The sequence below is a fragment of the Schistocerca serialis genome, chromosome 6 (genome assembly GCF_023864345.2).
Source record: "Schistocerca serialis cubense isolate TAMUIC-IGC-003099 chromosome 6, iqSchSeri2.2, whole genome shotgun sequence".
Lineage (NCBI taxonomy): Eukaryota > Metazoa > Arthropoda > Insecta > Orthoptera > Acrididae > Schistocerca > Schistocerca serialis.
This window is the reverse complement of record NC_064643.1, coordinates 448,265,496-448,282,107: the sequence shown is the minus strand read 5'-3', so window position 1 is coordinate 448,282,107 and position 16,612 is coordinate 448,265,496. Positions and strand designations below refer to the sequence as shown.

General features: G+C 43.3%; 1 protein-coding gene across 1 annotated transcript in view; it reads left to right on the top strand.

Moving 5' to 3' along the window:
• The window catches only part of LOC126484914 (band 4.1-like protein 4), a 583,005-nt gene that overhangs the window by 441,207 nt on the left and 125,186 nt on the right, over positions 1-16,612 (top strand). The window lies entirely within an intron of this gene.

Here is a 16,612-nt window from a genome sequence, read left to right as displayed (position 1 = left end):
ATATAACCTTTATCTGATACAAACAGCCGGCATATCGACCGACGCAGACAATTTCACAGAGTTTCGCATTCAAATTGCTACGTAAGGTGAATTATTTAGTTTCATAATCTAAAAAAGATCTTTCACACAGATATGTCGATCGAAATATTGTAGCACTTTTGCGAGCTCATTATGGAGATTTGCAGACTCTACCTGAGGAAAACAATGTAAACGTCCTGGACAGTTTTAATGTAAAAAGATTTGTGATTGAAATTGGAGTTACCTTGCAGGTCAGTCAGTTACATCGGTACATCCTCAAAACTTTTATAAAACTATCCTTCGAACTCTTGCAAGACCACAAGAATTCTTCAGACCTCTCGCTTCCTTTAACGCCAGTGAACTTAGGGAACTGGACTGTCTGTGTCAGAATGTGTCCCTTCTACAAAGCGATATTCTTTTTAAATGTTTCCCCCTCATATCATAAATAAGTTGTTTCTCACCATGCAGTGTCCCACTGCGCGCAGTGTAAAGTGAAGTCCACTTAAAATTCAAAATCTGCAATCTATTCTGGATGTTGTAATTTTCTTCCTGCACTCCTTTGTCCTTCATAAATTCAGCAATAGAGAGTTTCAAATCGAAAAATCGTTCCAGCCATGCCCCTTGACTTAAACAACGTACTTTGCAGTAATATATGAAGACTCCACAATGCTCGTTCATTTCCATTGAAAACTGACAACGGAATAATGGAAGCAACTCCTGGAATTTTACTATTAATGCTACAGTTTCTTCATGTGCTCCATGAATGTGTAGGACAATGAATCCCGTCTGTCAATCGTAATTTTTTGCTCTTTCGTGGTCATCTAAATGCTTAAATTCTCGTTGCATGGTATTGCAGTGTCGTTTCATAGGAAATAAGCGGTACCTATCGCTTATGCGAATTGAGAATTCTCATCACTCTCTTCTGTCATTCTCATTCATTTTAAAGGAGTGTGACGATAGATCGCCAGACTTCCTCTTTTTGCCCAAACAGCCACTGGAACTATGAAAAAACAGCGAAGGGTACAACGGTGACACCACGATTCTGCCGAACTTAGAGAGTTGCGCCAACCGAAAAATGCCGCACTGCAATGCTGAATGAAGAGTCTCGCCGTTGCAGTACTTCCGAGAAGGACCGAGCAAACGCGAGTGACAGGCCGGGCCTTGGCACGCCCGTGGCCCGCGCACGCTGCACCCGTGAAGTCTGGCACGCCTTGGCCAGCCCTGATTGAGAAGAGTACCGACACCCCGCTTCAGCAGCATTTCTCCTTTCCGTGGACACCCATTTGCAGCATAACGCGGCACAGCGATTCTCTCCATTCGCATTTCTCTATGTTGGCACTGAGTTGGTAATACATTTTCTCCAGAAACCATTTTTGCTATACAGTGGCCATATCTTTCTACATACACATTCAGTCGAGAGTACAGCCTCGTAACAACTGTCGTATACATAATTTTATATTTTCTCTGGTAATCCCTCGGTCGCTATATTCAGTTGTGATATTCGTTCGTGCAAGTACCGAGTTTTAACAAAGAACTATTAAATGTCACCCACAAAAGTTACGATGCATTGAACTTCGAATCACCCTTATGGTATGTAATAGGTGACTGCAGCTACATTCAGTGATCGCGAAAATGCGAAATGAAATTGGTAACATTTTAAAAATGAGTAAATATGACCTTCAGAACCCAGACAAGATATAAAAACAGTGCCTATACCTGTAAACCAAATGTAAAGAACAGCGTCAAAATTGAAAATGGCATAATCTACAGTAGATATTAATTCTACTCGTGTTACAGCCCACCAGCGGTAGTTTGAAAATAAAATAACCGAATTTATAGCTTATATAATCCTCAGATTTAGCAATTTCCATATTTAGCCTATCTGTACACTCTAGTCATGCGTCATATAGTCTTTTCGGGTATAGTAACAACATCGTGTTTCGTACTGTTGACTCCATCGGAATACTGTGCCGCAATAAATAAAATAATTTCAATAATTCTCCAGTTGCTGGCGTAAAGATCACTCTTGATCCTTGCACCTATGAACTGTGTAGGAAGCGGACATACTTCAGCCAGTCGCCAACTTCCAACACCATTTGCAAATTTTTGCAGAAAAGATTATTGCCCTTACTCTCTGTATGTGTGCTACTTTTAGCAGTTTTATCACCTTCCCCATTTTGCAGCATATTAGCTCATTGTAATCAGACAACAGTTATAAGACTCGAATGGCATCAAAAGGAACCAGTGGTTAAGAAGGTGGTGAGACAGGGTTGTATCCTATCCCAGGTGTTATTCAGTCTGTACACTAAGCAAAGAGTATGGGGAGAAAAAATAAAAATTTGGATTAGGAATGGAAGTGCAGGGTGAAGAAATAAAAAATTTGTCGTTCGCCGATGACATTGTAATTCGGTCAGGGAGAGACAGCAGAGGACCTGGAAGAGCAGTAGCTCCTCAGTTGGCATCACAGGGCTAATGCACACCGGTCCAGCCCTTCCACCAAGGACAAAATTCGTGGCACTACTGGGAACCGTACCCGTACACGTACCCTTTGCATGAGGGTCTGTCGTTACGGACACGGACAATGACACTTAGAATCACTCAGTTTAGTGGTACGATACTTAGAACATTGTTACTAGATTAAGTATTTTCTAATTTCTCTCAGTTTTTTGCGATGATAAGATGAGCAATTAATTCTATGGCCTCACAATACCTTCTCAGTTTTTTTATACAAATAAGTCATATAGAAAAAGAGTTACATTCTTTTTTTATTCTCCTAACAAATTTGAGAGTTGACAAAAGCTTTACATTCACACTCTTTAAGTTTGAAAGTCGACTTCTTAAAAAAATAGTTACGTTATCCACATATGTTGTAAAATCAGTTTTCTGTCGATATTTTTGTAAGTAAATATCAGTCGCTGCATGTATGAGAGTCCATCACCTGAGAGCGGCTTGGCCGATTTGGTTGTTCTTTATTGTCAGGACAAGGTTGGCATGAACGAAAATTTTTGGAAAATCCATCGGAAAAGCTGGAAATTAAAATCACTTGCGAAAGATCATCACTTGAGAAGTTGGCAGACTTTTCTTTTTTGTGATCGTAATTGTGGATGATAACGGTACTTTTAGTATGAAAAAGAAAATTTTAAAAAATGCATCCTGTCTGACAGTTCTGCTGTTACATGTTTTCATAATAGAAAATCACTTTGACATTTATATATAATTTATCAATACATCTGTAATATATAAAAGACGAAACATTGTTGCCGAAAATCTCGAAACGTTTTTGACCGATTTACTACAAATTTTTGTGCGACACACTAATGAACGTTCGGACGGACATAGGCTATATATTTTTGTAATATATATAATATACACCACTGGCCATTAAAATTGCTACAGTACGAAGATGACGTGCTACAGACGCGAAATTTAACCGACAGGAAGAAGATGCTATGATATGCAAATGATTAGCTTTTCAGAGCAATCACACAAGTTGGCGCCGGTGGCGACATCTACAACGTGCTGACATGAGGAAAGTTTCCAACCGATTTCTCATACACAAACAGCAGTTGATCGGCGTTGCCTGGTGAAACGTTGTTGTGACGCCTCGTGTAAGGAGAAAAAAGCGTACCATCACGTTTCCGACTTTGATAAAGGTCGGATTGTAGCCCATCGCGATTGCGGTTTATCGTATCGCGACATTGCTGCTCACGTTCGTCGAGATCCAATGACTGTTAGCAGAATATGGAATCGGTGGGTTCAGCTACGCTACAGGTCAATTTATTTATGAAAATACAAAGTACAGTCTCCAACAAATTTTACATATTCACATGTTCCTTTACCTTTAATCCAAATAAATACAGTTTCATTAACAGATATTTTACGTCTATTGCGGGTATACAAGGAAAAGGGTGAGGGTGACATATATGATGATTTGCCAAAGTCTTTATTTGCATTTTCACAAACGTGGTATGTGCGGTAGGCTATGACGTCACGGTCGACAAAGCTTTCCAGTCCAGATACATTGGGTACACCTGTACCACCTCGAACAATTGCAACAGTTAGCCAGCCGTTGCCATGAGAAAATGTATCATTCAGATCAATACTGAAGTTCAGTCTACATCCACAGAAGACAGCGGGTCCATCTAGTAGTGAATGTGCAGCGACAGATTTTATAGTATTCTTCTTCTTGTCAGCAGCAGATGTTGTCATTTCGACGTCTTCAATTGTTTTATATATTGTCTGTCTTGCACGGAACGCCGTGCTGGATCCCAACGGCCTCGTATCACTAGCAGTCAAGATGACAGGCATCTTATCCGCATGGTTGTAGCGGATCGTGCAGCCACGTCTCGTCCGCAGATGGGGACGTTTGCAAGACAACAACCATCTGCACGATGAGTTCGATGACGTTTGCAGCACCATGGACTATCAGCTCGGAGACCATGGCTGCGGTTACCCTTGACGCTGCATCACAGACAGGAGCGCCTGCGATGGTATACTCAACGACGCACCTGGGTGCACGAATGGCAAAACGTCATTTTTTCGGATGAATCCAGGTTCTGTTTACAGCATCATGATAGTCGCATCCGTGTTTGGCGACATCGCGGTGAACGCGCATTGGAAGCGTGTATTTGTCATCGCCATACTGGCATATCACCCGACGTGATGGTATGGGGTGCCATTGGTTACACGTCTCGATCACCTCTTGTTCGAATTGACGGCACTTTGAATAGTGGACGTTATATTTCAGATGTGTTACGACTTGTGGCTCTACCCTTCATTCGATCACTGCGAAACCCTACATTTGAGCAGGATAATGCACGACCGCATGTTGCAGGTCCTGTACGGGCCTTTCTGGATACAGAAAATGTTCGACTGCTGCCCTGGCCAGCACATTCTCCAGATCTCTCACCAATTGAAAACGTCTGGTCAATGATGGCCGAGCAACTGGCTCGTCACAATACGCCAGTCACTACTCTTGATGAACTGTGGTATCGTGTTGAAGCTGCATGGGCAGCTGTGCCTGTACACGCCACCCAAGCTCTGTTTGACTCAATGCCCAGGCGTATCAAGACCGTTATTACGGCCAGAGGTGGTTGTTCCGGGTGCTAATTTCTCAGAATCTATGCACCCAAATTGCGTGAAAATGTAATCACATGTCAGTTCTAGTATAATATATTTGTCCAATGAATACCCGTTTATCATCTGCATTTCTTCTTGTTGTAGCAGTTTTAATGGCCAGTAGTGTACATATATATGTAATATATAAAGGGGAAGCGTAGTTATCACAAATCCCGAAAAGATCTTGACCGAGTTGCTTCAGTTCTTACACAATATTCTACTGAACATTCAGACGGATACAGAATACAGAGAGGGGGAGGAGGTTGTCCACAGAGAGATGGTGGTAGGAGAATGACTCTCGCGGTTAAGACTGGTTGATGAATGTGATACTAGTCAAGACCAGTGTGGTGAAGGGGCGGGCAGAGAACAATCACAGCAAGCGCGGCCTTAACGGCGGGTAATCGAACCAGCGGCCGAGCGGCGCAGTAAAACGACGCCGTTATGATCCGCCACCTGCTGGCGGGGAGTGGCCGCAGTTAGGCGATGCAGATATAGCCGTAGCTATAGGCGGCGCGCGTGCGCGGGAGCGAACGAGAGCCGCTTGCTGCGGCGATAACAGTTAACGCGGGTAATGGCTTGTAGCTGCGCGCGTGATGAATGCGCCCACTCTGCGGTCCCTCTCTGCCTACGCCTGTATTGGTAGCCGGCTGGCAGCCGTAGCTCACCGTGCCTCGTACAAGCTGCAGTGTCCACTACTGTACTGCTGCGATTCAAACGTACAACACCCAAAAGTAACCCTCAGGTGTCGCGTCGTAACCTCAAATACCTAGCAAATCTAATCTGCCTCTTTAGGCGCAGTCTCGTGACATTTTCCATACCTGCGTAGAGCTGTTAGACCTCACTGCACTAGGAAATCAGAGATGACCTCAGAACGAAATTTATCTCCAACTAAGTTTAATCGTAAACGCTTGCAAAACAATAATACGCAGGATGTACAGAAAAAATAGAACGACCGGTAAAAGTCAAACTGATGGGAGGTCAGATTAGGTTCCGGAGAAATGTAGGAATTCACGAGGCAATACTGACAATATGGTCTATCTTAAAAGGCAGATTTGAAGGAATTGAAACCTACATAGATAGAATCAAAAAGCTTTTGACATAGTTCGTTGCAATATAGTCTTCGAATTTCGGACATTACCAGACATACAGTAACAAATGCTTTAAGAAACTACAGCAATCAGTAACGTATCTTCCGTTAAAAATGTTGACTGTAATTTGGATGCTGCGGCAGCCTTTCTGTTACACTTGTTGTTGTCCCTACTTACCGCATTCATACACATGGCACGCCGCGCGGTTAGGAGAGCCGTGTCACGGATTGAGCGGCTCCTCCCGCCGGAGGTTCGAGTCCCCCCTCGGGCATGGGTGTGTGTGCTGTTCTTAGCATAAGTTAAGTTAGTTTATGTAATGTGTAAGCCTAGGGACCGATGACCTCAATAGTTTGATCCCTTGGAAATCCCTCCCCCCCCCCCCCCCCCACACACACACACGGTACTGACACTTGTATGAAGCACAAACACAAGCGCAATGTCCGCCGTGCTAGTCGACAACGTCGCGCATACTGCTCTGTACACAACTGCGTCATCGGCAAACAGCGTCAGAGATCAACAAAGCTGCGTGATTCTACAGATATTACGTGAATGAACTTCTAGCAGTAGTTTATCGCTAGTCACTGGAGCAACGAAGATCACCTACCTACCTACTGGAGAAAAAGCAGAGATTATTCCCGTTTTCGAGAAAGGTCGAACTACAAACGCACATAATTATAGGTCTATTTCGCTAACGTCAGTCTATTTTACAATTACGGAACATGCGTTGTGCTCATGTATTATGAATGTTTCGGAGAAGAACGTCTCCTGTAAACAAATCAACGTCCGCAATCAGAGAACAGAAAACTCGCTCTTTTCCTCTATCCAGAGCGCCGTAGATATCTGTGTGGCTCCCAGGTTGATACCATGCCGTGTTGCTTGACTTCAAGAAGACATTTGTCAACCAAGCACGAGTTCACCGAGTATCGGACCAGTTTTGTGACCGGATTCAGAACATCCTTGCAGACATAACACATCGACAAATGTAAAGGCCATTTCAACAGTACCCCAAGAAAATATGATAGAGCTGGTGGTGGTGGTTAGTGTTTAACGTCCCGTCGACAACGAGGTCATTAGAGACGGAGCGCAATCTCGGGTTAGGGAAGGATTGGGAAGGAAATCGGCCGTGCCCTTTCAAAGGAACCATCCCGGCATTTGCCTTAAACGATTTAGGGAAATCACGGAAAACCTAAATCAAGATGGCCGGAGACCGGATTGAACCGTCGTCCTCCCGAATGCTAGTCCAGTGTGCTAACCACTGCGCCGCCTCGCTCGGTATATGATACAGCTATCACTGTTTACATTATACAGGGAGTTTCAAAATCACACCGAAAAAACTTCAAGGAATGTTGAAGGCGTCTTGAAGAACAAAATGAGTATAGGAACTAGTGTTCGGAAACGTCGTCCAATGACGCTGGAGCGTCGAAGTTACAGGCAACGACCACTGTATATGTATGTACTCGTATGATGTTACAAACTTCCAGCGATCACGGAGAAGGATAAATGTATCAATTTTAGATAAGGGACCCTAGTCTGGAAACGACGGAGTTGAAAGTTATAAGAGGAAAATCGTTCTGATACTGCTGATAGTGGAATACATGTACTGGTACTGTTGTTGCTACTGTTGTAGGGTAGGCAAGTTTCAGACAAAAACAAAAGAAATCCACTAGACACGGGCTGTAAAATGAATACCTTAAGAGGTATGGTCACTTGTTCGTCTTCCCTATTGTGAACCACATTTCCTATATTGAACGAGTGCTCGTAGCTCTTAAGGCATGCATTTTAGAGCATGTTGACTTAACGTTGTTTCTGTCCATACTGCCACCTCTGAAAGTTGCCTACCCTACACTCTTAGCAACAACAGTACCGGTACATCTACTCCACTGTCAGACGTATCAGAACGATTTTCGGTTATAACTTCCGACATTTTCTTTTCCGGAACAAGATCTCTTGACTCAAATTGATAAATTTATCCTTCTCCGTCATCCCTGGAGGTCTGTAACATCATCACGGAATCACCATGTATTTAGGAAGTACAAAAGTGCAGTGCCCAAACAAATAGATGTGATACAGGAGACAAAACAAAATATTTCGAAAAGCAACCATGTATCGGAAACCCATGTTCCGTGAGCACTGAGCGTGTGTAGGTAATACACGAGTGTATCAGATGAAAGCGTTGTGTCTAACGTCGTTACGCCAAGTCTGAGATGTAGTATGTTGTGATGACATGCTCTTCGGCACCGCAAGAGCCTGCTTTACAGTTGTAGTGTCAACATGGACCACGGCACATAGGAAAAATTGCGAAACATCCACTTTGTTTACGGTGCGGCAGGAGGCAGAAGCACGATGTGGTTTCAGCATGGTGAGGTCCCAGTGGACTTTTCAGAACCAGTCAGAGCTGTAATAACCATTACTTTCGGCAATCGGTGGATCGTCCGGGGAGGATGGATCGGCCGGGAATGACCTGTACATTGGTCTGCAAGATTCCCAGACCTGACACTATTAGACTTCTGTCCCTGAGGCTACGTGAAAGCCGAGGTGTATTCTACCCCTGTTGACTTGGAGGCGGAATTGATTGCAAGAATCCTTGCAGCAGCAGCCGCACAAATACCATGCATTTTCCAGTACACAGAACTTTCTGCCACGTCGATACCATCGCTGTGCCGAGATTAATGGTGCTCATTTTCAACATTAATTGAAGGGTGATAGTGATCAGAACAATAAAGCACTGAAAAACACGTCACACCGTTTTATTCTCAATCACACCCAATAGCCTCCTGCATACTGAGCACTCCGAAAATATGCGCTTCCGACACATGTTAGTTGTGCGAAACATATTGGCTTTTGTCTCTGTCATCTTTCTTGTTAGTGTGGACCCTGTTGCATACATGTGGAGGCACCGGTGCCTATAACTTTCACGCGCTGTAACGTCGTTGTATGAGGTTACCATCCTCATTTGTTCCTCAAGACACCTACTTCCCCTCGAAGTCCAATGGTTGAAATAGCTCTGAGCACTATGCGACTTAACTTCTGAGGTCATCAGTCGCCTAGAACTTAGAACTAATTAAACCTAACTAACCTAAGGACATCACACACATCCATGCCCGAGGCAGGATTCGAACCTGCGACCGTAGCGGTCGCTCGTTCCAGACTGTAGCGCCTTGAACCGCACGGCCATTCCGGCCGGCCCCTCGAAGTCTGACGGTATATTTTTGAACACCCTGTATATAAATAATATAGTGGCTGTTCGCAGATTATGCGATTGCCTGTAAGAAAGTAGCAACGCGAGAAGACTGCGAATAGCACAAAGACCTGTAGAGAATCGACGTTTAGAAATTGGAAATTTGTGGTAAGTTTCTGTGGGACCAAACTGCTGAGCTCGTCGATCCATAGGCTTACACACTACTTAATCTAACTAACTTACCCTAAGTACAACACACACACACACACCTATGCCTGGGGGAGGGGGGGGGGGAGACTTGAACCTCCGACGGGGGAAGCCGCGCGAACCGTACAAGGCGCCTAAGACCGCACGGCTACACCACGCGGCGATCGATGATTAGTGCAGGGACTGGCAGTTGACCATGAACGCAGATAACTCTAACGCACTGCGAGTAAACACGCGAAGACATCCAATGCTGCACAGCTACACAATCACGACCAACAGCTGGAAAAAGTATCTACCATAAAATATCTAGGCGTAACCATCAGCATCGACATTAAGTGGAAAGATCACATTAAACAAAATGTATGAAAATCAGATGCTAGGATGACATTCTTCAAAAGAATGTTAAGTAAATACAATTCATCCACGAAAGAAGTTGCTCACAAAACACTTGTTCGACCTATTCTTGAATACTGCTCATCAGTATGCGACCCTCAGCAAGTGGGATTGATACAAGAGATAGAAAAGATCTAACGATGAGGGACGTGTTTCGCCACGAGACAGTTTAGTCCGAGCGACAGTATTACAGAGATACTCAACATTTCTAGTGGAAGACGCTACAAGAGCTGTGTTTAGAATCACGGGGAGGTTTACTGTTGAAATTCTGGGAAAGTACATTCCAAGAAGAGTCGGATAACGTATTAGTTTCTCTCATTTATATATTGCGAAATGATCATGGCTAGAAAATCCCAGAAATGCATCCAGGGACCCGGATCAGTTGTAGGTTGCCTATCGAAGGGCTTCCAGGGGCAACAAAAAATTGATTTTCAGTATTACATAAAAATAATGACAGAATTTAAATATTTAAACTACTAACAAACGCTATTCATTAAGAAATATATTCTTACATGAAAGGTTGTACGAGGAAGACAACTTTTGCGGTTATGAACTGTGTATGTGTGTTAAGGCAGCTTAATTCACCGTGAGCAAATACCCAGAATATATGCATCCAGTATTTGAGAATGAGAACACACAGTGACTTGCAACAAACATTAAACGTAATTTCAAACCTTTACGGTTTCTCAGGAACGATCATTTGAAAAGTCTAGTGAACATGTTATTTAAGATACATACCGAAAAAACTTTGAGCACTGGTTCATCTTCGTTATTGTGGAATAAATCACTTCTACTGAAAGCTCTCTGCTTTCCATATTTTCAGAGTAGTATGGAGCAGCCCCTGACGCCACCCACAAAATTATGAAAGGAACGAAGCTCAAGACTTACTACATTTTCGCTATTCAGGCACTAAAACAGTCGTATCAGGCATGACGTTTTATTTCTTCAATACTGCTTTTTGTGTTCCCAACACATCCTGCAGAGTCCACATGCAAGGTATCCTAGGAGAAGTGGTCAGTACTCAGGGATTCAACAGGAAAGATATCTTCAGAGATATGAGCATTTGCCCATCTTCGCTTCTTTGAAACACACCTCTTCTACTGAAAAAAGTGTTCATGGCTCTTAAAGTGTGGATTTTAGAACCAATATTTACAAAAGGAGTTTTTGTTGTTGTGTTCCATACTCGTACTTCTCCGAAAATACGAAAAGCAAAGAGCTTTCATTAGAAGGGATTTATTTCACAGTATGGAAGATGAACCATTGCTCAGAACTCTTACGGTATGAATCATAAATCCCATGTTCACTAGACTTTTTTTTGCTTAAAATGATCGTTCCTGACATATCTGTGAATATTGCCCATTCCTCCGGGGACACCCCGTACAGCACGGAATGTATCTGCTAAATTATATTGTAAGTAAGCTGTTTAGGTTTTTATGTTGGTAACGCAACATAGCGCTCTGTATGAAAGTCACTGGCTGTGCCGTGTGCAGTCCGTGGCTGGTTGGCATTGTTGGAATATTCGCTATTGAAGTGTTGGGCAGTTGGATGTGAACAGCGCGTAGCGTTGCGCAGTTGAAGGTGAGCCGCCAGCAGTGGTGGATGTGGGGAGAGAGATGGCGGAGTTTTGAGAGCGGATGATCTGGACGTGTGCCCGTCAGAGACAGTAAATTTGTAAGACTGGATGTCATGAACTTATATATATATATATATATATATATATATATATATATATATATATATATATATCGTGGTCGTGCGGTAGCGTTCTCGCTTCCCACGCCCGGGTTCCCGGGTTCGATTCCCGGCGGGGCCAGGGATTTTCTCTGCCTCGTGATGGCTGGGTGTTGTGTGCTGTCCTTAGGTTAGTTAGGTTTAAGTAGTTCTAAGTTCTAGGGGACTGATGACCGTAGATGTTAAGTCCCATAGTGCTCAGAGCCATTTGAACCATTTTTGAACTTTTGAACACTATTAAGGTAAATACATTGTTTGTTCTAGATTTTTGTGAGGGAAGTGATTCATGAAAGCTATAGGTTATTGTTAGTCAGGGCCATTCTTTTGCAGGGATTATTGAAAGTCAGATTGTGTTGCGCTAAAAATATTGTGTGTCAGTTTAGTGTTGATCAGGATAAGTAAAGAGCGAAATGTCTGAGTACGTTCCGTTCTGCTCAGCTGTTTGAAAATCAAATAACGTAAGGGGTATCCAAGCACAGTAATTCATAAATTTTTCTAAGGGGATGTTTCAATATCATTGTCGACACATGCTTTCTGAGATATGACGTCGTAAACAATGAGATGCGCAAAAAACCTGCGTTTGCTTAAAACGGAGTGCAAGTTACCGATAACATACTCATTCAGTATTCTATAACGAGAGTACATAGCTACTTCCAAAGAACTTTAAACATAATTTCAAATATTTTTCTCGCTTACATGTTTAATGTCAAATATTTAACACATTAACTGATTTGTTGTGCTGGCGTAAGCTGTCGCCAGCACACCGATCGGCAAAGATGTAGCGTGAAGGTCGATAGTAGGCGCTGGATCAAGTGCGCCTATCACGAGAGAGGCCAGAGACACACCGACAAGAAACAAGCCGCCAACGCCTTCTCGACAGCGTGTACTTAGGCCGCCGCCTCTGACCGGAGGGCCTCACTGACTCGCTCATCGAGTTTGGCGCGTGTCATTATCTCTCAGAGCGGGCTCAGTTCACGTCACAGGCTACGACAGTACATAGCGACCAGATTAGTGATTACAGCGAGACTAAAGTTTGTAATACCAAGATTACCGATATTGTCTGCAAAAGGACTCTTAAGGAAGAGCTTGTACCACAACATATGGACTCTATTCCAGTTAAATAGATGTTTCCACTTCAAGTAAATAAAGAACGGTATTAATCGGCGTGTGCCTTTGTGTTACAGAAAGAGAATACTGGCCAGCAATAACAACATCCTCTCCCTTGCTTCCTTGCGGTACAAGACTCTACATTTGTAAACTAATCGCAGGCCACTGTGACCGAGCGGTTCTAGGCGCTTCAGTGTGGAACCGCGCTGCTGCTAAGGTCGCAGGTTCGAATCCTGCCTCGGGCACGGATGTGTGTAATGTCCTTAGGTTAGTTTAAGTGGCTCTAGGTCTAGGGGACTGATGACCTCAGCTGTTAAGTCCCATAGTCCTCAGAGTCCTTTGAACCATTTTTTGCAAAGTTATCAGGAATTTTAAGTTGTTTTATACATGGGAGTTCGATTCTTTAAAGAATCTCGCGTTTACTGGTTAGAGTTAATACATAGGTTTACCGAGACTTATTCTTCCCGAGCAACATTCGTGAATGGAACAGGAAAGAGGGTGTCTCGACGGTTGGTAAGAATGAAGAAACACTTGCCGTTTACTGCTCAGCCCGTAGCCGTTTCACCGCGGCCTCGCCCCTTCGGTGGAGGCGGCGCGTGGGCGCGACCTGACCTCCGGAAGAGAGAGATCGATGCGGCGCGGCCGGGCCACGCCGGAACACCTGTTGGCGCTGTTTGCCGAGCCCAGCAACACGTGGCCAGCCCGGCCGCGCTCTGCCGACACGCGCTGCCCGCTGCCTGCTGCTCGCTGCCGACACGCAGCACGTCCGCACAGTGGCGCTACCCGTGCCTCGTCCCTCCCTCGTGTAGGCCCGTAGAGGATGTCACGTGTTCCACAGTTGTTGGTTTACCAGTGAATAGTTATTCACAGAAGAGCATTGTTCTGTACTCATGACAGTCTGGAAATTTCTCTCGCGTCATCCAATGCCGCATAGCTCTATTTAAGAAACACGCCTCTTCAAAGATGTCTGCTTCATTCTGTTCATCATACGCAGTTAAGATAGTAAGGTCTCTCTCTCTCTCTCTCTCTCTCTCTCTCTCTCTCTCTTTCTTTCTTTCTTTCTCTGTCTGTCTCACACGCGTACATACACAAGGGAGCGCGCGCGCATGTCACATGATCTCTTTCTCAACCGGCCGGTGTGGCCGTGCGTTTATAGGCGCTACGGTCTGGAACCGCGTGACCGCTACGGTCGCAGGTTCGAATCCTGCCTCGGGGATGGATGTGTGTGATGTCCTTAGGTTAGTTAGGTTTAAGTAGTTCTAAGTTCTAGGGGACTCATGACCTCAGATGTTAAGTCCCATAGTGTTCAGAGCCATTTGAACCATTTGATCTCTTTCTCACAGGTTCTTCAGGGATATTTTCCGAGTATTTTGTTTAAGGGATACGTATTGTCCGGTGGTTCGTAACAGGCTAATGATGTAACTGTGATTTAATCGGTTTATTATCCCAGTTACCTTTGTTTGTGTGGAAATACCCTTACAGCAAGTGAAAAGAACAGTCATATACAATCATTATAACGCCGAAGGATTCGGTTTTTGTCGTACGCTTCTACAGGTAAATGATGTAGCTGTCGCCGACAGGTGACCAGTCCAGCGATGGTGTTGCGGTGCCGTATGCTTTGAATCCACGGGTCCCTTCTGCCGACTACTTAGAAGATACCAGTAAACACCCAATTGTTTGAAGAAGCGAACTCCCTTCTATGAGAAAGCTTCAAACGTCTGATTACTTTACAAATGAGTTAATCTGTTAAACGTTTGACCTAAAACATCCAAGCGAGAAAACGGTTAGAAAAGGTTTGAAATTATGATTGAAGTTCCTTGGAAGTCGCCAATTGCTACCACTATGAAAAACTACCTGAGTATACTATGGGTAATTTGCGCTGCATTTTAAGCAGAAGCAAGTTGTTAGGTATCTTCAACATTTATGACATCATATCTGCTGAGCTATTGGTTGCGCAATAATATAATTTTGCAGGTGTATACAGTGATACGTGTAGATTGTGTCTGTAGAGTGTTTCGCTAATAGAGTGAGTAGTAAACAGGTAATAAATTGAAACATCATGTCTGATGCAGAAGTTTTGGTGCACGAAAGGCAAAAATTTAGTAAACTATAAACTTTTTCCTTTCATCATTTTGTAGAGGGTGTCAACTAGAAAAAATTTCTTAGGCGTTTGATATAATGTGTAAAGTTTGTTGGAAGTCATGGGTATTGTTTGTTAGAAGTCATTAAAGTAACTGCTCTAATTCTCAAATACTGGATGAATAAAGTGAGTTACGCTGCTAGAAGACACCCAGAAAGTTTCTAACTGTAATACTTGTTTCACAGCGTTAAAGTTTTAAAATGCGATGATACCTCTTAATCAGTAGATTATGACAGCATTTAAAAAAATTCTAATTCGATCACTAATTATGCGAAATATCAAAAATGATATTGCTTGGTGCCCCTGGAATCAGTTAAATAGGCACCTGAAACTTGTACCTAGTACCGTGTTCCGTGATGGTCTCTAAGTAATATAGATCCGTTATTAACCTCCGACATTTTGTTTGCTGCAGTTGGGCCTTCATGACCTGGTCGGGTGGAGTTTAGTTTTTTTTAGGGTTCGCCGTGTATGTAGAAAGCTGTGCTACGTGCTGTGTGGCGTGGCGGTTAGTGTCGCTCTCTGGAGTGATGCGGGTCACCGCTTATACTCCGACCACCAGCAATTATTTGTTATTTAGTATTCCTAATTTCTGGAAGTTACTCAAAATTTCTTGTGTTAATGATGTTTGTATATTGTGAAATATTCAATGTTTGAATTAACAGCAGCATTCTCCGTCCAGGAGTGCTGTTGTCTTCTGACTGTAAGTTGTCGTTCGTAATAAACGTTCTCTCAGTGGTAAAGCTGTACTTCACTGACTCTCCTGCTCTCGGATTTGGAGTGGAGGATGCTCGCAACGTGGTGATTTATAAAGGAGACTCATACAAGCTGTTGATCACAAGTATTTGCGGAACTGTATAAGATACCTTAATTCTGTTTTCACGCAGTTGAATTGTGAGGAAGTCGTTACTAAACGACAATTACAGAGGTTTCGGTATCGACTTTGCTTTTTCAAATGGAGTTACAGTAATTTATGCTGCCAGTATCACAGTTCTGAATGTGACGAATTCAGCGGCGCTACATTCTTCAAAATCGGATTAGTACTTTCAGAGAAATTACGATACGTAGAACTTCAGATTTATCTGTTTTGCTGTCTTACGTGAAAGTCCGTTTTCTTACACGTAACTGTCGCTTAATGCTAATGGTACGCACCAGATGACGCAGCTACGAGACTCTGCTTAAAAGTACAGGACGAAAATTGAATGCATTTATAAAACAGGGGACTGAGATACTAAATTTTTATATAACTTCACGTCATGAGTCTAACGTCAGGATACAGATCCATATTGAAATGGTGCATCAACAACAACAACAAAAAGGAACTCCTAAAAGAATATGGTAAAAAACATTGCCTTAAAATTCCTTTTATTTCACCAGATATTTGAAATATCCACGATCTACTGCAATAAACGGATTTAGTGGTTGGTGTAGGCAGTTATGGACAGACTGAAGACAGTCCTTCGGTTTCATTGCATAAGCTACAACAATGCGACGTTTTAAAAACTCTTGGGTGATTGGAACTTGGGTACAGATTTCAACTTTGAGTTAACCGGAGAGAAAAAAGTCCAGTGGCGTCAAATCAGGTGAATGTGCAGACCAACTGATAGCGCCCTGAAGTGCTATCCAGCGACCAGC